The sequence below is a fragment of the Ursus maritimus genome, unplaced genomic scaffold (genome assembly GCF_017311325.1).
Source record: "Ursus maritimus isolate PB19 unplaced genomic scaffold, ASM1731132v1 scaffold_30, whole genome shotgun sequence".
Lineage (NCBI taxonomy): Eukaryota > Metazoa > Chordata > Mammalia > Carnivora > Ursidae > Ursus > Ursus maritimus.
Genome location: NW_024425564.1, coordinates 9,188,415 through 9,213,919, shown reverse-complemented (window position 1 = coordinate 9,213,919; position 25,505 = coordinate 9,188,415). Strand labels below are relative to the sequence as shown.

At 47.1% G+C, this 25,505-nt stretch overlaps 8 non-coding genes across 8 annotated transcripts; 6 read left to right on the top strand and 2 right to left on the bottom strand.

Moving 5' to 3' along the window:
* Positions 1 to 5,394: 5,394 nt before the first annotated feature.
* TRNAT-AGU lies at positions 5,395 to 5,468 on the top strand. The gene has a single exon. It is a non-coding gene; the product is annotated as a tRNA-Thr (tRNA).
* A 3,220-nt stretch (positions 5,469 to 8,688) lies between these two features.
* TRNAV-AAC lies at positions 8,689 to 8,761 on the top strand. The gene has a single exon. It is a non-coding gene; the product is annotated as a tRNA-Val (tRNA).
* A 1,586-nt stretch (positions 8,762 to 10,347) lies between these two features.
* Positions 10,348 to 10,421, bottom strand: TRNAI-AAU. Its single transcript has one exon. It is a non-coding gene; the product is annotated as a tRNA-Ile (tRNA).
* Positions 10,422 to 11,790: 1,369 nt separating this feature from the next.
* TRNAV-AAC lies at positions 11,791 to 11,863 on the top strand. The gene has a single exon. It is a non-coding gene; the product is annotated as a tRNA-Val (tRNA).
* A 3,419-nt stretch (positions 11,864 to 15,282) lies between these two features.
* TRNAI-AAU lies at positions 15,283 to 15,356 on the top strand. The gene has a single exon. It is a non-coding gene; the product is annotated as a tRNA-Ile (tRNA).
* A 4,977-nt stretch (positions 15,357 to 20,333) lies between these two features.
* TRNAQ-CUG lies at positions 20,334 to 20,405 on the top strand. The gene has a single exon. It is a non-coding gene; the product is annotated as a tRNA-Gln (tRNA).
* Positions 20,406 to 23,322: 2,917 nt separating this feature from the next.
* TRNAS-GCU lies at positions 23,323 to 23,404 on the top strand. Its single transcript has one exon. It is a non-coding gene; the product is annotated as a tRNA-Ser (tRNA).
* A 2,029-nt stretch (positions 23,405 to 25,433) lies between these two features.
* Positions 25,434 to 25,505, bottom strand: TRNAM-CAU. Its single transcript has one exon. It is a non-coding gene; the product is annotated as a tRNA-Met (tRNA).

Below are 25,505 nucleotides of genomic sequence, written 5' to 3'. Positions count from 1 at the left end.
GCAGCTGAGATCACATTTATCCAGTTGGGTCCAGCCTGCACCAAGTGACCCGGGGCCAACCAGTAGTCTCTTGGGAATAGATAACTATGTTTTATGTTGATGATCTCTGGGGTGATTTCTTATGAAGTGACAGCGGATTGACACAGAAGGAGACAGAATTTGAGAATATCCTCTCTGAGATGAAGGCATATCCATTACATATCACGTGTCCACCTGTTCAGCCATGAGCCACTGAGTGATAGAGACGCTCTCTGTCTCTCTGTGGGAAATTTCCACTTAGTGTGGAACCAGTATACTTGGCTAACTCTCCAATCTGGTCCCAGATAGAAACTGGCTTTTATTTACCTCTAGGATATATATTAAAATATACATAACAAAATGAGACAAAGCCATTAAAAGAAAACTATAGACCAACATCTTTCTTAAACATAGCCACAAAAATCCTTGAACAAATATTGGCAAATCAAACTCAGAAATACATAAAAAGGGTAATACATTACTACTACACGAAGTTGATCCCAGTCTGTTTTAACATTCAAAAATCAATCAGGGCAATTCACCATATTTTTGTAATTCATCATATTAATAGACTAACTAAATACAAAAAACAGTATGATCATATCAATAGAGGCAGAAAAAGCATTTAGTAAAATTCAGCATCCATTCATGATAAAAATTCACAGCAAACTAGGAATAGAAGGGAGCTTTGCTTCCTTAATCAAATAAAGGATATCTACCAAAAAAAAAAAAAAAGGAAAGAAAAAGTTACAACCAACATTATACTTAATGGTGAAGGACTGAATGCTTCCTTCTAAGATTTAAATCAAGGCAAAAACGTCTTCTTTCTCTCTTTTCCTGTCAAGGAAAGCCTTAGGGGTCTTAGCTACCACAATAAACATAAGTGCAGATTGAAATGGAAGAAATAATGCTGTCTTTACTCAAAAATAACATAATTTTCTCTATGTAGAAAATCCCATACAACCTGAATGGACATTTTTCCGAAGAAGACGTCCAGATGGCCAACAGACACATGAGAAGGTGCTCAACATCGCCAGTCGTCCTGGAAATGCACATCAAAACCACGGCGAGATAGCACCTCACACCCGTCAGAAGGGCTGGTATCAAAAAGACAAGAATAACAAGTGTTGGTGAGAATGTGGAGAAAAGAGATCCCTCATGCACTGTTGGTGGAAATTTAAATCAGTGCAGCCACTATGGAAAACAGTATGGCGGTTCCTCAAAAAAATTAAAAATAGAATTACCATACGATCCCATAATTCCCAAATGAAATGAACACACTCATTTGAAAAGATATATGCACCCCTATGTTTATTACAGCATTATTTACAAGAGCTAGGATATGGAAGCAGCCCAAATGTCCATTGATAGATGAATGGATAAAGAAGATATTACACACACACACACTAGAATATCACTTGGTCATGGGGTGCCTGGGTGGCACAGCGGTTAAGCGTCTGCCTTCGGCTCAGGGCGATCCCGGCTTTGTGGGATCGAGCCCCACATCGGGCTCCTCCGCTATGAGCCTGCTTCTTCCTCTTCCTCTCCCACTCCCCCTGCTTGTGTTCCGTCTCTTGCTGGCCGTCTCTATCCTGTCAAATAAATAAATAAAATCTTAAAAAAAAAAAAAAAGAATATTACTAGGTCATAAAAAATGAATCACCATTTTCAACATGGATGGACCAAGAGGGTATTATGCTCACTGAAATAAGTCAGACAGACCGTGCTGAATTCTTACCTTGTCTTTTTTTTTTTTTTTCCTTTTTCATGCCTTTATCTGCCACATTGTTCTAAAATAAATAGTGGCAAGCATTTTTCCTTTTCGTAAGATAATGCTTTTTTTTTTTTCTTTTTTTTTTTACAATAAGAGTAGCCAAAGACGTGATGAAGTCCTCACAGGTAGTCCAGCATATACCACGTTCCAAAGTGAGCTTTGTTTCAAGACATCCATATGACAAAAATAAAATTAAATTGTGGAGAGGTGTGAGTCAGCAGGGCACTTTTCCCTGGAGGGGGAAGTCGGTTTTTTAGAGTGAAAGTCTAGGAAAGTCTGCGGAGGCTTTAATCAATGTGGTGGAAGTAAAACTGCCAAAGTGGAGGCAACTTGAACTTCAGACGCTATAGTGAGAAAGATGAACTTGGGAAGAGCAGGGCTGCCCGTGGAGCCTCAACAGAGGCCCAGACCAAGAACACCCACAATCTCATCAAGAGAGTTCCCACATCCCCAGAAAGATAACATAGTGTGTAAAATGTACAACAGAAGAGAATGCAGTGCCTTATTTCAATAGTGCAATGTACTTAGAAAGGAAGAACACATTGAAAAGGAGGATGGACTGGTTGTAAACATCACTGCATTTTAAAGAGTTAAAATACCCCTGTACCTACATCTCCTGCCAATCTTTTCAGCCGGGCTACGTCGTAATACGCAAGAATGAGCGTCATTTAGCTAGTGCTCAGCCTCGCTTTTCAAATTATTTGCTTTTTGTATATAATACTACCAGGATCTCTTAAACAATTGCATTTTCCCTTTATGTATTAGGGATTCTTTCTCTTGTGTATTTTTATTAGAAGTAGTTTCTCTACTTGCTAGTACCATTTATTATAAAACTTGACTACTTAATATAAATCAGCTAAAGCAGTTCTGTTCAAGGGAGACCTATAGTTCAAGAAACTTCTGAAAAAAACATTAAATATAACTACTTTCAGTGTAGATTGGAATGTTGAAAGTTTCTATTGAGGGTTCTTATTTTTCCTGTGCATCTAAAAATTTTAGATGTTATTCACCAGCTGTAAATACTTGCATGTCTTTGGTGCCTATTATATTCAAGAATGCAGCAAGGGAAGTATACTAATGTAATTGGTTTGGCCTCTCTGTTTGCAGTAGAGTTTTAGAGATAAACACATAGGTTAGAACACCATGATATTGAATTGTTACTTAATTTACCATATTAAATACATGTTTTCTCCCACACATGTCATAGTCCACTGAAAATACGCGAATTTTCTCCTCCGCTACAATTTTTTGCACGCTAGAGCTCTTTCTTGGTTAATTTCTTGAACGATCGTTGGAATAGCATATGTGCTATCGTTTTGCAGTATTTGATCTGTTTAAATTAATAGAATGCCAACAAAATAAATAAGTCTACTTGAGAGTTACTGGTAGGAATTAAAAACTGTAAGTCTTAATTAAGGATTCATCCACATAATCAGGAATATGAGAAATGAAATTTAGGTGGAAGTACAGAGATCAACCAAGTGCAAAATAATATTTCACAAGCTCAGAAGTAGACAAAAAAGAAAGTATGTACACAAGCAAAAAAGACCTTCAGGGAACTGCACCCGTCCTAGCACACGTAAAAATGTCCTAAAGGATAACACAGACTGTTTTTTATTACGAAAGAAATAAATGAATGTGGATTTTGGAAACAGCATAAGGCGAATTGGTCTGAGCCTTGGGATCACACATTTGAGTACCTCCTGTCTGTCTGTATTTCGAAACCATTCGCCTCTTCCTGGACTCAACAGATGGTTTCTAATGAAAAAGGCATTGTGAAGGTGTTTCCTGGGTGAGGTTCAGTGACTCAGTGGGTATGTCATCTAAAAATCAACCAGACTTTCCAGATTCAGCAACTGGCTGCTTGCTTTTGTCCTTTTAAAAAAATATCTTTCTTCCTGAATGATGTTAAGCGATCAGGGAATAACTTGGAGAGGAATTGCCTGAACTCTTCCCTCATCTCTCCTGATGCTGACCCCAACGAACAGTGGGATGTGAGGTTCACACACAACCAAAGCCTCTCTTAACCCCCAGACCCACTGGTTTCTGGTTGTACAGGAAGACAACGAGCACTTGATTTCCCCTGCGTCAAAAGCATTTACATTTATCTACACAGGAGGCAGAGAGAGGTGGTGGAATGTCCTGATTGTCGTATTTGTATTTATAGGCTGGTATTTACCTTTGCAGGTGGTTGATTGCACACTTCCTACGGCTTGTACAAGCAGCAAGGGAACAGGGAACAGTGCTGAGACTCGCCGTGAGTGGGGATAATCAGATTTGCCTTTGCCCTCTCCTGCTTCATCTGACTCTGGACGCTCCTGATTTTAAGTCTCAACCCTTGGTTTCTCGTTAGTCACTTTGTTCTGTTTCCCTTGGGTTGCTCTTTTCTGTTTTATTTGCACCTTTTTCCCCCAGGGAGGGAAATTTCTCAGCTTAGCTTCCTCTTTGCAGGACCAGGACTGGACGTCACCCGTACTGATCTTTCTGGGCTCTTCCCTACCACCTACCTTCTTCTGCTACACTGGCTTGGGGATCGTCAGGGTGGAGGGGGTGGAGGGGGAAATGGAGAGGGTGGAGGGATTGGGGGGGCGCTGAGCAGCGGCGGCCCAGCGAGGCTACTCCTGACAAAGCGCTGTGTATTTTTTATAGAAGTTTGTGGAATTTTATTATGGATACGTGCGTTTAATTGGTGTGTGTTACAATGTATTCCTCCAACGTTTGTCTCAAGGGTAGACCAGATGATCTAAAGGATTTGTCCGGTTCCAGTCCCTTGGAGTGAGAACATGTGCCTTTTCCAGATCATTTTTAGTATTTGTTTTTCAGAAAGAAAGGGATTATTATTAGTTTTAATATCACTATCAGGTAAAAGGTGAGAGCAAGAAGAGGTCTATCCAATATTGCTTGGTGGGAAAATGTCAGGAAGTTAACATACCAGTGAAGTTTTAATGTGTTTGATATTTACATATAATTCCTTTTTTAAACAACTTTTTTCCAAGTTTGTATTTAAATTCCAGGTAGTTAACAGACAGTGTAATATTAGTTTCAGGTGCGGAATTTAAGAAGTGTATTTTTAATGGATCCCATTTGCTACAGCAAATTACCAGTCTCTGCAAGTACAGAAAATGGTCAGTTTCACGTGGGATAAAAAAAACCAACCGCTTAGCGACAAAGAGAAGAAAACCGCCTGCGTCTGAGCACCTGACTTTCAGTGATTTCGGTGTCATTCCAGGAAAGGCTCAGGGCAATCGCATTGCCTGAGCCCGTGTAGCCGAAAAGCAGCTTTGTCTCCCTATTGCAGATTCCAAGCTGAACCCATCTTCTGTGGAGTTGCAAACGCTCCTGGGAGGGAAATGGTGTGGCTCCTGCAAGGGGTCCAGGGGCTGAGGAAGTCTCTCTTCCCCGCACAGCAAATCAACTGCTGGGCAGCTTTCAGGAGAAAGTAAGAAAACTTGATCAAAATCCTGAGAATTAAAAATGCTAATAATCCTGAAAATTAGTGTGGATGCCCTTCCATTGGTCAAAAATTCTTGGGAACCACAGCAGTCAGACCGAACCATGAAGTCACCCTCAAATTATATGCAAGTGAGCTGCCTCCTGCCGTGGGCTCTGTGGCTTAGCTGGTCAAAGCGCCTGTCTAGTAAACAGGAGATCCTGGGTTCGACTCCCAGCGGGGCCTTCCAGCATGAGCTTTTGTAACTTAGTAGCCTGAAATTGGAGAGAATTTGAATTTACATCCCTAAAGCCCCAGAAGTGGAAGGGACAGCATTAGATGAAGAATCTTATCTAAAAACATAACCAAAAAAATCTATCCCAATGGTACAGTGATAGAAAAACCAAAATATCTGTGCCGAGACCGGGAAAACTCAGAGACCTTGTTCTACTGTTATGATTTGAGCCCTGAAGTCGCCTAGGATAAGTGGGGTTGCTTCTTGGTCTTCTTTTACCATTTTAGGTCGGATGTCAGGCACTCACCTTTATGCGATCTCCGTGACTGCCCTAATTATTTTTGCCCCAGAGTCTTTACCAACTAGAGCATTGTCCACAGTTGTTTTTCTTGACTGGCTCCTTGAATGACTCCCCCTCCCCCATCCCCAATTTTGCACCAAATAGTTTTTTGGCCCACTGAATAGTGATTGGAGCAGAGCCATGGTTTTCAAAATTTAGTGAGCATGTGAATTACCTGGTGATCCATTAAAATGAAAGATTTCGTTCACTACATCTCTGATAAGGCCTGAAATTCAGCATTTATACAAGCTCCCTGCTGAGTGATATCTATGCTGCTGTTACATGGACCTTATTCTGTGTAGAAAGGCTAGTGACTTAGTGATCTACGTTCAGTGGTTGTGGCCTTTCTTTCTTTCTTTCTTTTTGAGGTAAAATTGGCATATAGTGTTACGCACCTTCAAGCGCACGTGGTAATTAGACACCTGTATGCTTCACGCAGTAATCACCACCAGAATGTCTTCTTACATTCAGTAGGTTGTCTTTTCATCCTGATAGATGATTTCCTTGGTTGTGCAAAAGTTTTGTGGTTTGATGTAGTCCCGTTTGTTTACTTTTCCTTGCACTTGGGGTCAGATCCAGGAACACATCACTAAAACCGATGTCAAGGAGCTTACTGCCCACATTTTCTCCCAGGAATTTTACAGCTCGAGGTGTTACATTCAAGTCTTTCATCCCTTTTTAGTTAATTTCTGTGATGGTGTAAATATGGTCTAGTTTCATTCTTGTTCATGTGGCTGTCCAGTTTTCCCAGCACCTTACTGGTTGTGGTTTTGAGTTCTACCCTTTTATATGTTTATAGCCATTTTCCACACTCATTAGTAAGCCTGGAGTTGTGTCTACTCATTTGTCTTTGGTCAAATCCAATTCCAAAAAAAAAAAAAAAATGAAAGAAAAGAACTAGGTAAAAATTCTAATATAAATTAAGTGTAAAAATCAAGTAGTGTTATAATTGTTTTCTCCTTTTCATGGGATAAGGGACTCTAGGATATACCAGAAATGTTGGAAGGAGGAGTAATATGGTTGCATCTGAAAGAGGAGAGGATAAAAAAGAATTAATGGCAAAGCACACAAAATTCCTTTAAAAAATGCTGAAGGCAACTGGAGGTAAAAGTATAAACCTGAAAACTCTTGGTGCGTTTATGAGTTAGATAACTCTCAAAAACAATAAACCTGGAAAAATACTTTAAACCCGGAGACTTGAGATTTTTCTTGTTTATGTGCTCTATTTCTTCGACGTTCTAAGAAATATTCTTTTCAGTATTTCTCACACTCCCTAAAAGCTCTCCTCTCCACTCATGGTGCACACATTTCTCAGACAATGAGTTTCATTTCAATTCGTTTCTTGCTTCTCCCATAGTGGTGTAACAGGCTGGTTTCTCCTTTTGTAGCCATTTGGGAGGAATGTTAGGTGTCAGATACTTATTTTACAGATCTCTTGCAGTGGACAGCTGGCTACTGTAAGAAATAAAGGTGGTAAACAGTGATAGGAAACACTGCTGGGAGAGGTGAGTTCTTAAATAAAACAACTGGAGAATGTTTGTCTCTACAAATTGATCCCAAATAAGATCTAGAAATTCACTGATATGTCTTAACTAAAGTGCCTTGTCTTTAACTGAAATCCTATTTCTCTACAGACTAAAGTGAATGTATCCTCATTATTCCTAGGTCGCATGACATCTCCCTTGACCCATGACCTACCATGCTGCTCCTGATGCCAGACCCCCCCCCCCACTTCTCTCCACCTCTCCTCCACCAATGTGTTTCTTTTCATCTATCAAATCTCAGATCAGTTATCAATTCTTTGGAAAGCCTTTCCTAATCACTAGGAGTTGGAAAATCGCCCCGTTTCTATGCCTCTGTGAAAATGCATGAGCATTTATTTCTGTGCTTTCATGTGGCAATTTTAAAATAATTAACCTATTTTGTGCGATCATATTATAATAATCAGCGCATGTGCCCTTTGCTGCCCGCAGCCTGTCCAATTTATCAGAACATCTGGTACCTCCAGAGCCTAGGTCAGCACTGGGCACACTGTGGGCTACTCATTAATTCTTTAAAAATAAGCGCCTAGCCGTCTTATTGAAAAATGCACTATCATTCATGCTGCCGACTTCATGTCGGAAGAAAACAATAAGACAGGAGATCTGCCATCTGGGAAACACTGCCTCTCTTCTGTTTCCTGCAACACTGTGGCCAGACCAGTTTCTGGTGAAGAAAGAGGGTTTCCACGTTGCCGTTGGCCAGAGGGGCAGACACACGGATCCCTCACAACGGATTTGAGGAAAGATCATTTCGTGGTGAGCACCTTCGAGATCCCTCGGGGAAACACTGGCAAGGGGAAAGGAGGGAGGAACGTCAGTTGAAACGAAGAGAAAAGTAAAAACTAGGCAAGCACACCATCTGTTAGGCACGTGGACACCGGCCACTGAGCCTTGGCGTTGCAGAGCGGTGGGAGGGACACGGAGTCATCATGTCACCGCTTTGTCACCACCCCCCCAGTAAGCTGGGCACAGCCCCCCACCCCGCTCGGCAGAGGCCCCCAGACCGGCTTGGCCCTGGCGGAAGTCTGGGAGGCCTCCAGCGCGCTGTGGGGGCTCCTGCTTCTCAAGGTCAGGAGAGAGGTGGCCATGGACACCACACCCCCTGAGAGCCCGAGGTGACCCTGCCTGGGGTCTGGGAAGGAACTTGGACTCTGGTTTCCAGTTACCTTTGGTGGTGAGACACGGCGTCTCTGTATTGTTGTTTTAACAAACGAGAAGTGTAAGCAGAAAGAAATTCATCGTGAGTGAAAATATACTAAAAGAAAAATCATTCAAAATTATTAGGTTTGGGGGCACCCAGGAAACGGATGTATCAGTGCCTGCAACCCCGGAGAGAAAGTCCCCAGCCAGGTTTCCGTAGTGTAGTGGTTATCACGTTCGCCTAACACGCGAAAGGTCCCCGGTTCGAAACCGGGCGGAAACAGCGGTTCGGCGGGACTTTTGGCAATTTGGAGGAAGTAGCAGCTTACGAGTGCCTGAGCCTTTGTGCACCCTGCCCCACCCTCCCCCCACCTGAAAACACGGGTTTTCCAAGTCACCCCGATTCGAGCGGCGCTGACACTTGCATCCTCACCTGCCCAGTCGGCCCTGGCACCTCGGAGGCCTGCCTTCAACAGGTTCCTTCTAAGAACAGGACCCGGTTAACATTAAGTTAGATGCTTTCTTCTTACGTATCGCGCTTGAAGGTTCCTTATGTCGTCTGGATCCAAGCCCTTTCTGTTAGAATATTTTCTTCCAGCCTGTGGCTAGTGTCTCCTCTCTCTCAACTCAGCCTTCCGGTGGAAAATGTGTCCACCTCGGCTCAGGTGTTTCCAATCTCACAACCCTATAAAATGAGTATCAACACAAGTTCACAGAAAAGGAAATAAAACTGTCTTATAGATACATGATGAGATACTCAGACTTACTCATTATCAGAGAAATGTAAATAATTAAACTCACAGAGTACCCCTCTTCACCCACCAGAACGGCAGAAGAAAAGCATTGGCAGAGTTCTCTGTCCGGGAGGACTCACTCATTCAGTGAACGTCTGTGGAGCGCCTGCTTTCCGCCTGGTCCTGACCCCCGCCCTCGGGGCCCCTGGATCCAGACTCAGAGTCAGACGGAGGCTTGTGTCACTGATGGCTCCAAACCATATGCTCCTGCTCTCAGTGACACCATTTTCTACAATAAGCACCGCTCACCAGGTCCAACAGAAGTCAACCGACCCTCAATTTATAAACGTGGTTGACACCAAAGCCTTGTGAAGTATTTGCATTTATACGCAAAGAGAGTTCAGGTTCAGGCTCAGGTGAGCAAAACTTTTTTACTTACCAGGAGGTCCAGAAGGGCGTTTGGAAGTGCAGGGGGCTGAGGACACTCTGTGGACTCTCCAGCGTACTTAGGAAGCTCGGCAGGCACCCCGACCTCAGCGACTAAAGGCGGGAAGAACCAGCCAGCGTGAGGACAACCAGAACTGTGCACGCAGTCCCGCAATGTCCCTTAGTGCTCTCTTGCAAATTCTAGGTGCAACTTACAAGCAAAATGGGGGAATGAAATGCTTTCCAGCAAGTGAGTGGGAATGAAATGAGGACCTTGGAAATTGTACAAGTTGGAAATGGGTTTACTTCCAGGCTGAACGTGTTCGTAAAGCCTGAAGTTGCGTAAGTAAGGGAAAGATTTTTGACAAAACAAATAATTGTAAAATAATAGAAAGAATATATCCTGGAGAAAATAGGTTCCCCAATCGAATATGAAGGAACACCAGAGACTTTCTTTCTTTCTTCTTTCTTTCTTTTTTTTAAGTCACATTGAATCGAGCTGACTTTCTTTAAAAGCAGGCTCTCTGGCCAAGGTGGGTGGGACGTGAACTGACCAAGCCCACCATCAGAGTCGCGGGGGCTACCGACTGGGCCTGTAGGGTACCCTGATAGCATCAACTGTTTGGAAGAACCTCAAGCTCCAGCCTTAGTCTAACTAAATCTCTGTAGGCAGCACTGAAGTCAAAATGTTCCAAAGGAAAAGCAGATGTGGCCAGTACGGGGCTCGAACCCGCGACCTTGGCGTTATTAGCACCACGCTCTAACCAGCTGAGCTAACCGGCCAACCTGCTGTGTTGTGTTTTGCTGCAAAATTTAAAGCCCTATTTCCTGCAGTAGCTCTTTGTGGAAAGTTTGATGTTCTCTTCCCTTTCTCATTCCACCCAATCGCACAAGAATACAAAAACTGAAAAAAAAAAATCCATCTTTAAGCACAAATGAACCTCACTCATGGGGAAACCTCGTCCTTCTCAAATCCTGCGATCTAATCAAAACCTTAGAGAATCTTTATTCCCCCAGAAACCGAAAAGCTAATCTTAAAATCCATATGGAAATGCAAAAGACCCAGGAAAGGAAACATAATTTTGAAAGAAGAGGACCAACGTGGGAGGATTTAGGCGTCTTGATTTGAAAACTTTCTACAAAGATGCAGGAACAGGGACTAAAGTAGGGGCAGAAAGGACAGACACACAAACCCACGGAACGGAACTGAGAGTCGAGAAGTCCCCCGGGCCACGTGCGGCCAGCTGGTTTTCAACAAGAGTGCCAGGGCGTCAGTGATGGGAAGGACAGCCTCTTCCACAAGGAGCGCGGGGACAGCGGCTATCCACCTGAGAGGGCCATCGCCTGTCATTAGGAAAATGCAAAATAAAATCACACGGAGATAACCATTTCCTACTCACGGGTTTGGGAGGGGGTCTCCTTGGAGCTCATGGCCCTGCTGAGGTTTGGAGAGGCGACTCCAGTCCCCATTGGAAAGGTCACTGGCAGAGTCCCTGAGCCGTGGTGGGCCTTTCGGTTTATGACCGCGGCCCTCCTGGTGTTAGACAAACAATATGGGATATTGCAGCTAGGGGAAACTGAGCCTCCGCACTGCATCTCAGGTCGGCCAGGTGACGACTCTTAGACACACTGGGCTCCACTCATCGGTGTCGAGCCCAGCCCAGGAAAGCTGACAGTCTCCTCCCCGTTTCCGTCCCCGCTCTGCCTGGCACACAGGTGGGCACATCCCCCTCTCCCCCAGTCCTCAACGTCTATGGGGCGACCCCGCCCCACCCAGAATGGGCGCTTTGCAGAGTTTAGCCCCGTGGCTCCCTGTTATTTTCCTGGGATCTTTCTCTGGCACGCAAAAGATGGAGATCACAGAACCTTCCAAAGTCCCATAAACCCAAAGAGGACCCGTCGAGGAATTTTTCTGCAATCTCCCATACCCGGAGGCTGCCAGCAATTTCTGTCTTGCGGTCGGAAAGGACTTCTTCCCCGGGAAAGTTTACTTGGTGCGAGTCATTGACTCCAATATTGTTGATCTGAATAACTAGGAAAGCGCAGTAAGCTTGAGATTTCTTGGAAGAAAGGTCAATGCAGTGTTGCCAGACCTGAGACAGCCAGGAAAGTCTATTCTGTATTAGAGAGGAGAAAAATCACTTTTGTCCAGGTTTCCGTAGTGTAGTGGTTATCACGTTCGCCTAACACGCGAAAGGTCCCCGGTTCGAAACCGGGCGGAAACAGAGGTTCCCTCTATCTGAAAAGTGTGGGGATTTTTTTGCAGTTTCTCCAAAGCCTTGCAGAGGTCGTGTTTGGGATCGCACCATTTATCGCCCTCGGAGTGGAGACCCCTCACCTGGAACCTCCAGTACGTGGTGAGCTGGGTGAAACTCGAATGAGGTCCCCTTCCTGGGGGGCTGTGTCCCCGCTCCTTCCCAAGTCTGTCCCCCCCACTCTGAGAGAAGATCTTTGGAAACCGAGCATCCACAGACTGTAGTGAACCTCACCAGCCTCCAGCAATTTTTTTATTGCCAGACCAATATTTTCAGATATAGGGTTGCTTTAGGGACGAGAGAGAAAGGTGTAGGAGTATCGTGGGGTAGGATCGTGCAGGGAGATCTTAGTGGGCCCGAGCCCACTGCCAAATCCATCTCACATGTCGACACTAATCCCGGGCCCCCATCGTCTGGTCCCCAAGCAAATCTCAGGGACTCGGTCCTCAGGTTGCTCCAACCAGGACCTTGCGGGGAGGGAGTGGTTACCACCCGCGGCGCGATTTCGTGGCCATACCGTCGCCTCCCGGCCAAGGCCCCTCGGGCCCTCACTGCACCCAGCGCCCGGAGCTCACTCGCTCAGCCTCAGGGGGATCAGCGCGTGCTCCCCTGAGGTCCGGGACTCTCCTGGCGCATTTGGGCTAGAGTTAGGGTGTTTCCCTGCATGTAGACGCACGGGGGGTCCTCGCTAAGAACCTGGACGTGCAGGTACTCTTGCTGGACATTTCCCCTAGAAATTCCTGGTGGAAGGAGGGAGCCCACACGCTCTAAAGAAGTGGGGTCATTTGCTGCATTTGGGGAAGTGAGGAAGGAGAGGGGGGTGGTGTAACAGTAACTTGGTTGTGTGCATTGTCTCATTTTACTCAAGAATGTGAACCATGAACCAAGACTATGAACGGTCCTTCTTTTCAACTGGCTGATCCGTTAGAGTGGGTTCAAAGCCCTTATACGGGCCTTGAGCTGATGTTTGACTCCTGTTCAATCCAACAAGAAAGTTTGTTTTGCTGGTGCATGAGCTCGACTTAGCAGGAATATGAAGTGATTTAAAACATTAGGAAACTTCTTCAGGCTATTTGTTTATTGTTCTGCCTCTTAGACCTGAAACTGGCCCTTTGGGTTTCAAGCCGACTAATAAAGTGCCCCCATTGCGAGTCTGAAGTAGGTTCTCTGATAAATCTCACTAACACGGTTCCACCAGGCTCCCAGCAGGGAACGCTGCTGATGGACTACACCCCATCCTGGAATATTTCTGAAAGATAACACTGAGGGGAGGCACCTCCTAACAGCCAGATCTTTGGCTGGTGGACCTGGGCATTCATTTCATTCAGACATCGGAGTAGACGTGAACTCACATAGTGACTGATGGTTGGGCCAGTTGGTCAGAGAGATCAATGTGGGATCCTTCACACAGCACCTCTCTGGAGACTAAGCAGCCACTTGCCTCTTACTAATTTCCCCGGGAAAAGAGACGAACCACAGCAAGCAGAACGCTAGAAAAGTTATTCCCAGATGCCGTGAATTCATGATGTGAAGGCAGTGGCTCTGAGTGGGACCAGCGGTGGACTGAAAGAGGTGGGTGTTAGCCTAGAACCACCCCTTTCCCATGCAAGGCACTCCTTCCTCTCCCAGCCTGGAGCGCTGTCTGCTGAGAGATGGAAGCTGAGCTCCTCCCGCCGCTGCTCTCGTCTGCGGTCACACCCTCTCTCCGGGAACAGCCTACATCCAAATACAGGTCTCCGAGTGGATACAACAACTCTACTCTCCTGCCTTGATTCAGGACAGCTCTAAGAGTCATTGCAGGGGCGCCTGGGGAGCTCCGTTGGTTAAGCATCTGCCTTTGGCTCAGGTCATGATCCCAGGCTCCTGGGATCCAGCCCTGCCGAGGGCTCCCTGCTCAGTGGGGAGTCTGCTTCTCCCTCTCTCTCAAATAAGTAAAATCTTAAAAAAAAAAAAAAAAGAGTCATTGCAACTATATTCTCTCCTAGAATCTGAATTATTTAATACCTTCACATTTCACTTGAAGTAAAGCCAAGTTCCTAAGATCTCCTACAAGGTCTGGGCCATTCTAACCCTCCACTGCTCCCCATCTCATCTCTATTATCCTTCTTGCTGTGCTCTGGCCACATGGGCCTTGTTGCCATTCCTTCAGCATTTCACACAGGTGCCCTCCTTGGACTTTGGTCCTGGGTGTGCTCTCTGCCCGTAATACATCATCAGCTTCCTCCCGTCAAATGGTACGACAATGTTAGTAAGCCTGCACCAGCAACCCGATCTAGAATTCCAACCTACTCCCAACACTACAGCCCCCCCAGCCCCATTCTTTCAATCACATGTAACAGCTTCTTATACATTACATGATTTTCGTGTTTATTATGTTATTATTTGTTTCTGTTTCCGCCCTCCAGGAGGGTAGAAATTTTGTTGCTGGTGGTGGTAGCTTGTCTTGCCATTCCCTAACGCCTCCTAAGTGCCTGAAACTGGGCCATCTTCTTAAACCACAAATCTGTTCATTTGACTTCTCTGCCTAAAATCCTCCCGTGGATTCCTATTACTGTTAGAACCAATCAAAAACTCCTTGACTTCTTCTATAAAGAGTGAGCCTACTCCTTAGTTTATGCCTGGTGCGGATCACTTAATGCCTATTAATTACTGTCAGCACCCGCTACCCTGATTTAGACCTAGCATTCTACTAGAGGGTCCGGCATCCTCCACAGCTCTCTCCTCTCTGTCTCGGCTCCTACTCTGCCCACCAGTCCTGATCTGCAGACACCCTGGCATGCCTTAGCCCCGCTCTCCTCCGGTGTTTTTGCCCATGAGGTTCCTTCCGAGGTGTGAAAAAGGAAGCTGCTGCGGACCCCTTCTCCTGGCTCTCATGCAGCCCCTTCCTGTCCCATCTGCTTCTACCACATTCTCTTTGTCAAACTATTAAATGCACCCCCAAAGTCTCACCTACCTGAGAGAGGACGCTATTTCTAAACTAAACATGCCCCCCCCCCCGTGAATTCCCTACGTCTTCGCTGACTGTCTAGTTCTGCTTCAGACCCGTGGCATGCAGCAGGGAACTCAGAAGGAAGGAGGAGCGGGAAATGCAGCCAGGATCCCATGTATCTGTGCTCAGTGTGGTTAAACACACACAGGTGCACGCACACACACGCACACACGCTGGGCTCAGCCCTCCGAAGCGCAGTGGTACAATGTCTATCGGAATCGTCGATGCACAGATTCTCGGACGTACTTTCTACCTGTGTGCGCGGTGTCACGACATGAGATGTGGCGTGAAAGCAACGAAGAAATTATCCGAAGATAAAAAACAGTAACAATTACTCTGAATTTGGCACTTAAAAAATAAAAGTAAAAAAAGGAGGACAGAAGAGCCCCCTCCCAGGGGTGGCCGGTTAGCTCAGTTGGTTAGAGCGTGGTGCTAATAACGCCAAGGTCGCGGGTTCGATCCCCGTACGGGCCATTTCTTCTACATTTTTTCCCCCTTCAAAAATAGATGATTAATTTCTGAAAAACCCGCTTCTTCACGTGTAAAAAGCAGGGAATAATGTACAACGGTCTACGGAGTTACCAGTCCAGCGCCATCATTTTCCTTGAATAATCCCTCTCCCTATACCTGTCTACACCACTTTGAACTAGAACACAGAACACAGGCTTTTTTCCCTTCTTCCTTTTTCCTTTTCTTTCCTTTCTTTTCTTTTCTCCCCTTCTTTCTTTTCTTTTCTTTCTTTCTTTCAAACAGGAGTTGAATCTAGATTGTTGTGATGAGTAGACATATACTTTGTATCATTTCTTCTGACTTGAAAGGACAAGTAAATATCACGGTTACCTCCGACCTTTGTGGCCGGTCCGTCCCCAGCCGTGTATAGTTACCTCCCCGCCGGGTTCTGCTGATCATTCTTCCCCTCAGGGGGAAGTTCTCTCTGGAGTTTTTTCTCATCATGGCTCTCTGTCCTGCCAACCCCAGCCGTCTGGGTCTGCGGAACCCCAGCAACCTCTCACCAGCCCAGGTAGTTCACCAGCCTCTGCCCGGGGCCCTCTTCCCAGCACCGGCCGAGAAACTCTCGAGGCAGGAAGCTGGGGGCAATCCTAGAGCTCACCTCATTTTCCCCCAAGTTCACTTCATCTTGTTCTGTCTTTCAGGGATTACTATCCTTCTTAGCCTGAGGTCTACTGTCTTGAAAATGGTTGTTTCCTATCTTTCGTCAGGTTTTGGTTATTTCAAGCAGGATGGTAACTCTGATGCCTGCTTCCACCGTGGGTGGAAACAAGTGTCCGGCTTTTTGGAGGATGAAGGGTGGGTAGCTGAGGCCTCGGCTCTTTCTGCTGCGGGCTGCAGGCTTCTGGCGGTTCTCTGGCCTCTCTGCGAGTCTTGGGGCTCAAGATGCTGGGGGCCAGTGGTCTGCAACACATACTGGAATATTGGACTGGCTCTCCTGGCTCCAACTGGGACCACCTGTCTGGAGGGTGCAGGCTACCGGGCACAGCATTGTGCCTTGTCTGGGGGTTTCTGTGTGCCTGGGCTTGGTAGCGGGGAGGAAGCCACTTGTGGGCCCAGGGCCAGGGGTCCTGAAAAGCCAACACAACAAAAACAGGCCTTCGGGTCTCTGTTGGGTTGGGAGGCTGAGGATGGGCATTTTCTGATAAGGCGGTCTGAGACTTAGGGTATGTGGGATGCCTGCGGGGGCGGGGGGTGGCGACACCTGGGGGGCATCAGAACACCATCCTGCTCCATCAGAGTCCCCGCGTGGGGGAAGTCCCATGGTCCTCGTGGGGGGCCTGACAGTGATTGCCAGCCACTGAGCACAGCCTCAGAGACGGCAAGTGGCTGAGTGGAACCCACTGGGCACCTGACCAGCTCTGCCTGGTCCCTGGCTTAGGCTGGCCCTGCCCCTGCCCACATCAAAGGGTATGGGGAGATGGGGCATGGCTGGACTCTAGAATGCATCAAGTGGTTAGCCCATGATTCTTAAATGACCTTTCTCGTAAAGTCACAGTGAATCGTACCCGCGTTATTCGAAGGACTGATTTGTGCACTATTTGGTTTTGAAAGTCTCAAGAGAACAGTGGACTCGATTTTGGCATAAATATTTAGCCACTAATGAAATTAGACCTTATGGTGTTTATTATAAAAATTAATGATCTTGGTTGTCCTGAAATTGTATCCAGATAAAAAACCTTATGTTCACCATTTCAAGTAGTTGATTTTCTAATTTTAAAATGTATCCAGAGATAATTTGATTTACCATTTTTACTACATGCTCAGAAAACATCATTCACTGAGAACCATTTCACACACCCAATTTTGTAAATCAGTGACCTTTTCCAAAATAATAAGGATTTTTTTCTATTTTATTTACCTTTTTAGTTATTCTCTATGTAAATAACTAATTGTATTTCATCCAGTGAAAGTAATATGGAAATTCTTTTTAGAAATAAACCTATATAAGAAATGCCCTATGAGTGGACATAAAGAAATCATATTCAATAAATCGGATGTAGGGGCAGAGGGCAGGTCTCCCCAAGATGGGCCACTTTGGCATGAAGATTATCCCTAGCTGAAGGCAATTGAGACCCTGTGAGCTCATGAGAAACTTTTGCTCCTCCCTTCACTACATAGAAGATTCTAAATTGGGAGTCCATTCCAGAATAAGGGTTATTATCAGAGTTGCATTTTATCTTTGTGACCCATCTATATGACAGGGCAAACATCTAATTACTGACTATCTTCTCTGCCTCTGATTGCCCTCCGTATTGCACTGAAGTCCCAGACACCCCCCCCCCTTAGTTCAGGATGACATATATGCCTCAGTTAGACTATCTTTGGAATTTCTATGTCTGTGTGGATTCCTCCTATTAAATTTTATTTTTTTCCTGTTAATTTGCCTCATGTCAATCTGACTCTTATCCCAGCAAGAAGGACCTTGATGGGGACAGGATTACTTACTCCCCAACACAGACAATGGCTGGCTCACAACCATTTTCCAGAGGCGGGAAGGGGAAGGTTGGAAGCCTGGGGTCCATCAGGATCCATGTCAGCTGCTTGCAGAAATGGCAACCTTGTGCACAGTCACGGTCACTTGAGCTTTTCTCCCTCACTCACTCATCTCACCTCCTGCCTCTGACAACTGAGGTTCTCACCTGCCTGTCCCCTCTCAGTCTTGACCCTCTTCCTGACCTACCCCAGTCATCACATTCAGGCTGGGTAGGCAGGGTGGGGCTGGGGCTGTACTGGGAAGGGGGGCTCAGGACCCCAGGAGAGGTGGGGCCAGAAGGACATCTGACAGGAGAATTCCCCAGCTTTGCTAAGCAGGCCAGAGGACAAAGCAATGACAGCACCAACTTCAGACTCTGGACAGGAGCCTGTCAGGGGTAAAGCACTAGAAAGCATAGAGTCAGAGGGAAAGGAAACCCCTCTCACAATTTGTCTGAGGTCAAGTTTATAGAATTAACTTTCCACACCTCTCATCAGTGATTTTCGTGGAAAAGAACCCTGGAGACTGTGTTCTGTGCCTGCAGCCCCCCCAGACTTCAATACATGGGCGAGACACATTTTCTACAGCCCAAGGAGGCAAAATGCCAGCCTTGGGCCTTGCCAGCCCCTCACAAAAGAAACAAGGGTGGGACTCAGGGGTCAAAGTTTCCATCTGTAGGAGGACCCAGCAGCAGCCTGTCAGGGTCAGAGAGGTCGACCTAGAGGTCCAGCCGGAAGGCCTAGGAGCTGGGCATCTGTGTGAGGACTCAGGGGTCAGCCTTGGGAGGGCAGACAACAGGTGACGGGTCTAGGGGCACAGAGCACGAGTATGTTGATCTGAAACTTCTTTAGGAGAGAGAAAAAATAGGAATCACCGGAATGTCCAACAAATAAGGTCCAGTTAAATAAATCATGCTTCGGCATAGAATCAAACAACTGAGATGAGGCAGAGCTTGATGTGTTGATGTTTGAAGTGTGTCCAGCACACGTGTGTTTAAAAATCGTGTAACGTTATGTCTATTGGGCTTTATTAATGTAGAAATATAGCTTTAGATGTATAGATAACATTTTTTTCCATAAGCCAAGAGCAAAGTTGAAAGATCCAACCTTTTAATAAAATGGTTATCTCCAGGGAGTATTAACCCGTTGCGGGACTCAGTCCCAAAGCTCTGAGATCATGACCCAAGACAGACACTTAACCGGCTGAGCCACCCTGGCGCCCCTTCCCTTCCCAGGAGTACTTCTTAAAGCAGCAGGGAGACCTGGTCACAAGGTGACTGCCGGCCCCTCGCGTCCTTCCTGCGCCCTGGAGCCGGACTGCCTGGCCTGGACCCCCAGCTCCGGCATTGCCTAGGTTGAGGCGATGTTTCTCTGTAAAATGCGCAAGATGCTGTTGGTGACGATGCCGATGAAAATGTAGAAAATGTCGATGACGATGACGCTGGAGAGTCCGCGAGGATACGCGGGAAGCGCCTGGAACCAGCGGCTGCGCTCGCGCGTTGGCCTCGGCGCCCGGGAAGAGGAGGGGGGGCTGGGGGCGGCCGTCGAGTCCGGCCGCAGCCCGGCCCCGCGGTTTAAGACCAGACTCGGAGTGGCGCTCGGTCCGCTGGCGGCGACCGAGGAGGACCCGGGGAACTACCAGGAGAGCCGCGGCGTCCTCCCCGCCACGCCCGAAGTGCTCACAGTTCGTGTTAAACGCGCTCTCGGAGCCAGGCGCAGGCCCGCGGGGGCGCTTCGGGGCTGAGACGCACGCACCACCAAGCCCAGGACCCATTTTCCCAGTCAGGGCTGCGGGGTACGCCTGAGGAAGGGGCACGCGAGGCCAGGGCGGGGGTGGTCCTGGCGTCTGTGTGGGGGTCTCTCCTGCTCACGCAGCGGATGCCGAGCGCTGAGGAGCAGGAGGACTCGCGGTTGCGATCTGTCCCTCCTCCCGCCCGCTCCCCACCCCGAGGTGCTCCGGGCGCCCCGGGACCCTCGGCCAGCCTCGCCGCGCAGGCGCAGTGACTTCCCTTCTCCGGCCGCGCCGGCGTCTCGCTCCCCCGTGGGTCAGGTGAGACCTTTCCGGAGCGGGAGGGAGACCTGATCACGAAGCGAAGGACCTCAGGGCTCTGCCTCCGCTTCCGCACCCGTGAAAGACGGACAGCGGCCCCCGCCTCGCAGGGCGGCCGACACACCTGCGAGAGTCCGCGCCTCCGGGAGGGCTCGGGCTCCGTCACGGCCTCACCCGCTTCAGCGGAGAAGCGGGGGCCCGGCACCCAGTTCCCGAACCGCGGGGGGGAAATTCGGGGGTGAGGGGAGGATTCCTGACGTCTGACGTCAGCGTTTTCTATTAAGACTCTGGTGTAGAAAGTGGGTAACAGGTAACCGTCCATGACTTAATCCTAGAGAAGAAAAGCACTTCTCATGCAACTGGATTTGAGGAAGAAGTAGGTCGACAAAACCTTTAGGAAAACTCCCGGGTAGGCGGGTCCCATGGTGTAATGGTCAGCACTCTGGACTCTGAATCCAGCGATCCGAGTTCAAATCTCGGTGGGACCTTCATTTGTTTCCCGCTGACTTCTAAACCCTCGGCTACTTTCCACTAGCCGCGCACTTTTTTCATGCAAATCGCTGTGCCCAAACTTATTCTTGAAATTCCTATCACACATACTGAGCCAGTGTCTGCAGGCACCAGCTGGGGACCAAGATTCCTTAAGATTCTTTAGCTGAGCTAAGAATGAAATTCACACGAGACAAATTAAAACGAGAGAATCAAATTTAGTTTCAAAAGTTCAGGGAACCCAGACAGACATGAGATTCCAAAGACAGGCAAGATGAGGTATATATGTTATTCCGAACTAAGGAGAAAGGGGGGGCAGGGGAAGGAGAAACTCCTGAAGGAAACGCACAAGGAAACCTCCCAAGCCTTGTTGGAACTGGAAATCTGTGAGGAAAATCCCCAAACTGAGGCGGGAGGGAAGGGGGCCTGTGAGAAGAGTAAGAGGAAATTTGGTGACAGTCGTGGATCCAGAAGAGTCAAACGGTAATTCAGAAAAGGATTTACCCCTAAGCTGTGGGTCTAGGTGACTCGATCGAGGCGGAGAGAAAACTGCCCTCAGGCCGGAGCACACAACTGCAGCCCCACTTCAGAGGCCTGGGTCGGAAGACCAGGGGCGGGAAGATCGAATCCGTCGTAGTCTATACTCGCTAGACGGGAGGCTTCCAGTTTGCACGAGCAAGCTTTACTCGTTCAGGGAAGGGGGAAATGAGCTGATTGCTGGACTTCTTCCCGAGGACGGCGGTGTTTTCTCCGCGGCCGCAACCGGTCCAGGCGAGGGGTCCCTGAGGACTTTGCCCGCGCGGTTCCTCATCCGTTTCTGCTGTTCCCCGTCTGGCCCGAGAGCCAGAAGCTCCTTGTGCACGAACGTGCAGTAGGGGGACTGATGTCGGCCTTCTGGGACCGTGTCGCGTGACCTCAAGGAAATATGGAAAACAGGAAAACCCGTTAAGTGGAGTCATGCAACACTATTTTTGAAAAATCAGATATGATAGAAACATATGTATTGCCATGACCCGTGGGTCTTTAAAGCATCGCTGTAGAAATCAGTATATCGGAATGTTTACGACCGACTGGATGATCCCTTGTGAGCGCGAGGATTTGGAGAGCTGCTCCCCAGCCAGTTTCCGCTTCCCCTTCTTGCCGACCACAAGCTCGGGGCCCTGCTTCAGAGCAGTCTGAAATACTGTCTCCCCGGCTCAGGAAGCCGAGGAATAAAACCTTTACCAACCTACTTTGAAGCTGGCCTTTTGTTTTTCCCCGTGGACACCGTTGTGCAGATTGGAAAAGCGCGGTCGCTCTGGGAACTGCTGGGGACGTTTGGTTTTGCAAAGAGGCTCTGCTGGGGGAGGAGAGCGTCGGGGCTCAAGGCGAGAAGCAAGGAAATGTGATCGGAAAACAGCAGCTCTCGGGTGAGTGGAGATCAGAGAAGCCAGCGCGCTCCGCCGCAGAGGCTGCAGATCTGGAGCTCGCGGGACGCCGCGCAACACTCCTTCCCGCACGCCCCTGCTCCACCCGGATGGGAGCCGGCTCTGCTTCCACATCCCCTCGCAAATCATGCCGTTTTGTTACTTTTTATGCAACAGCTAGCTACTGCGACCTGTGACTTGGGGGGGGGTGGAATATTCCCTGTTGACAAGAAAGAACAATTGGAAACACTGGCGTCTCCGATATGCTGTAAATATTGTCTGTGAACAAGACCCAGGGCTGCGTTTCAGTGGCGTGTTTTACGCGGTTTCTTCGTGGAGGAGGTGACAGATTTCTCCTCCGCTTCCGACTAACAGCGCACTTAACACGAAAGGGAGCACACACGTATGGTGGAAAGTTAGCGCTTGAATTTTTCTGCACTTATTTAAACTCATAAGAAAATTGTTCCCCTTGACTTTTGTCCAAGGAAAAGCATAATCATATTTTGTAGATCTGTGCTTACGTGGTTGCAAGTCCCCTCTTCGCTATCACTGTTATTTATTACTACAGTTTATTTATTAAATTTAGGTAGAGGAAATGTCAATAGATCATGCGCCTTAAACAATCATAAAAGCACCTTTTGTACATGCCCCACACTTACTTAGAAGCACAAACTAGTGGTCTTTTGGCTGTTAATTCCCACCAAATGCTTCTTATTCCTCTGCGGACGCAGGACTTGATGGGGAAAAACAGGTCCAGCCCTTTCACTGACTAACCATTTCCAATGCAATTTTACTTTAGATATATAAGAAATCACTTATCAAAATCATCTATGCGTACCTTTTATTGTGTGCTACTACTAAATGCGATAGCAATTCAAGTCAGGAGAAAAGTGCTTAAATAGATGTATCTTCGCTGGAAATAACTAAAATTTGGATTTCAGTGTATGCCTTCTGTTGCCTAGTGGCACGACAGGGTGTTTGAGTATAAAAATACATAATATTAGGATAAAATTCTGTAGCAGATATGGAATGAAAAGACATTTGCAAGTGAAAACGTTTTATCAAAAAATCTTCAAGGGTAAATCCTCAGTAAGTAGGACTGTGAGGAAAACAGGGGGTGGGGGTAGGGGGCTGTCAGGACCTAGCTGAGAGCTGAAGGATGGGCAGAGCAGGGAACCTGGCCAAACGAGGGCAGAGGGGCGGACTAAGAGTGTAGCGGGTAGAAAATGAGATTATGGAGTTCGGGGAGAATAGAAAGAATTTCACGGGACCGGAAGGCAAGTATGAGTTCCGAGGAAGGATAAGAACTGAGGCTGGAGAGGGGGAGACCCAGGACAAGATTATCCAATTGTGAAAGGCTCCCTGGCGGAAGGTGGAAAGGATGGGTTGTGGGTGAGAATTCTCTGGGGACGACTGCAGTTTGAAGAACAATGCCACGCCTCAGGGTCAAAGTGCAAAGCTTTGCTAAAAGGAAGACTCAAGAGAGTATTCAAAAACGGAGTGCCTACGGGACGAGGTGGCCGAGTGGTTAAGGCGATGGACTGCTAATCCATTGTGCTCTGCACGCGTGGGTTCGAATCCCATCCTCGTCGGTCTTCTCCACTCACCCTTGGGAGTGAAGGTGTATGTTTTGTGCGGCTCATCCCAAAGGACCACTCTCCCTTACGACAAGTGGTTTCATGGGCTTCTCAGGGACTTTAGGGCTCTTCCATGTCTGGGTGAAGGCAACTGGCTGTCTGCTTTTAGAGAACGATTTACTGCTTCTTCCTGTTGCCTTACACATTGGGCAGGTGGACGACAACCTGGGGGACTCAGGTAAGGCATCCCCGCAGCTCACTCTGGTGCCCCAATCACACGGCGGCTCAAACTGCAGAGCCGAGGAGCCAAGGCTTTGGTCAGACGCTGGCTACCCCTCCTAGGAACGGGTTCCCCATGGGAACCTCCTGTCCTGAGTTTGCTTCAAAAATGCTCATGGGCAGTTGGCGAGGAATAGAAGAAAGACATCGACAAAATACTGCTAACGGTTTAAGCTGGTTGGTGGGAACTTGAGTGTTTATTATACTATTCTTTCTTTACTTTTTAAAATTGCCATTACAAGGGTCTTAAATTTTTTACTTGGAAATAACTTCAAACTTAAAGAAAACTGGTAAGACTAAGAAAAGTACAAAACCACCCGTATACCTTTTATCGGGATTCAACCATTAACATCGTGAAGTTCCAAGGACAGCCAAGCAAAATGATGTATAGACATGTTCCGAACTAAGAAGCAGACAGGGGTCTGGGAGTCAAACGGAATAAATGTAATTCGAAGGAAGATGAAAAAGCAAGTGTTTGGGACACAGATGTTTGCTGGACCACGCAGAAACAACAAGACACAGAGGACCTTCTAGATTCTTCCCTGACCACCAGACCCACTTCATGGTATAACATAGTTCTCTGCAGTGACAGCTCTCTTCCTGCAGCAGGTTGTCTACCTAAATTCTTGGTAGCCAGCTGCAGGGGAGGTACAGAGCTTTTCCTAAATCTGCTGGGTTTGGATGGCTTTTTAACTCAAAATAATCTTCATGCCAAAGTGGCCCATCTTGGGACAGCCTGCGCTTGGCCCATCAAAATTACTCCTCAGACTTAGGTGTATTGGTAACCAGCCTTCACTAGGGTGATTGCAAGATGATGGCATATGAGCTCCAGCATTCCCAGCACATTCTATTGTGAATCAAAGTGCACACCCGAAAATGTGAAGGATCAAACAGCACCCCGTCCCCCTCCCTGCCCCTGGTCCTCCAAACCCCGTCACTTTATTTCCATTTTTCCATGTGACTTTTTAAAATTTTTCTTAATTAAGGTGCTTGTTGTTATAGGAATTTGAATTTTCTTGTTATAATGTAGAAACTCACTCAATACTACTTTACTCACGAAATTTTTCTCAAAGACACATTTTTGCAAATACCTTGCTAAGACTTCCGTGTTTTGTTCTGTTTTGTTTCAGACTTTGTCCGTGGGATCCTGATGCACAGACTTTTTTTGTTGTAATGCATCCCTTCCATTTTTCTCTACCATTTCACATTTAGCTTCTCTGCTTCTGTTTTGCCGTAAAGTGCATACAAATGGTGTCTTCATGATTATTGCAACATGTACTGCTTTAGAAAGGATTCACAAAACATTCTCACTAACTTGATCTAAGTGGGATAAATCATGCACAGGACTGAATAAGGAAACGAAAGGAGCAGGAGACTAGCGCCCAAGTAAAGTGCAATATAGTCACCAGGCAGGAACCAATGCAAATGTTTTTCTTTCAAGTGTAAAGAAAACATAAAACCATGACTGGAGACAAGTCTGTGTTCTGAAGGACATAATGCTGGTCCATTGGAAATTAAAGGTAAATTTGTCACTTCTTCCTGTAAGAAGGGAGAGAGATTTGCTTCTCTTTTGAAATGAGTGAGAAGGGCAGCTTTTGCAAAAAAAAAAAAAAAGAAAGAAGAGGAGGGGAGGGAAATACTTAACTCTTTGTAGAGATGAGGTAAGGTGTGGCAAGACATCGCAGGAGTGATCAAAGGGAAAGCAGAGAATCTGCAGCTTGCCCTTTCTGCCTGAGATCTGGGAGGGAGAAAAATACGAGGGCCCTAGCAGAGGATGGTTTCGATCCATCGACCTCTGGGTTATGGGCCCAGCACGCTCCCGCTGCGCCACTCTGCT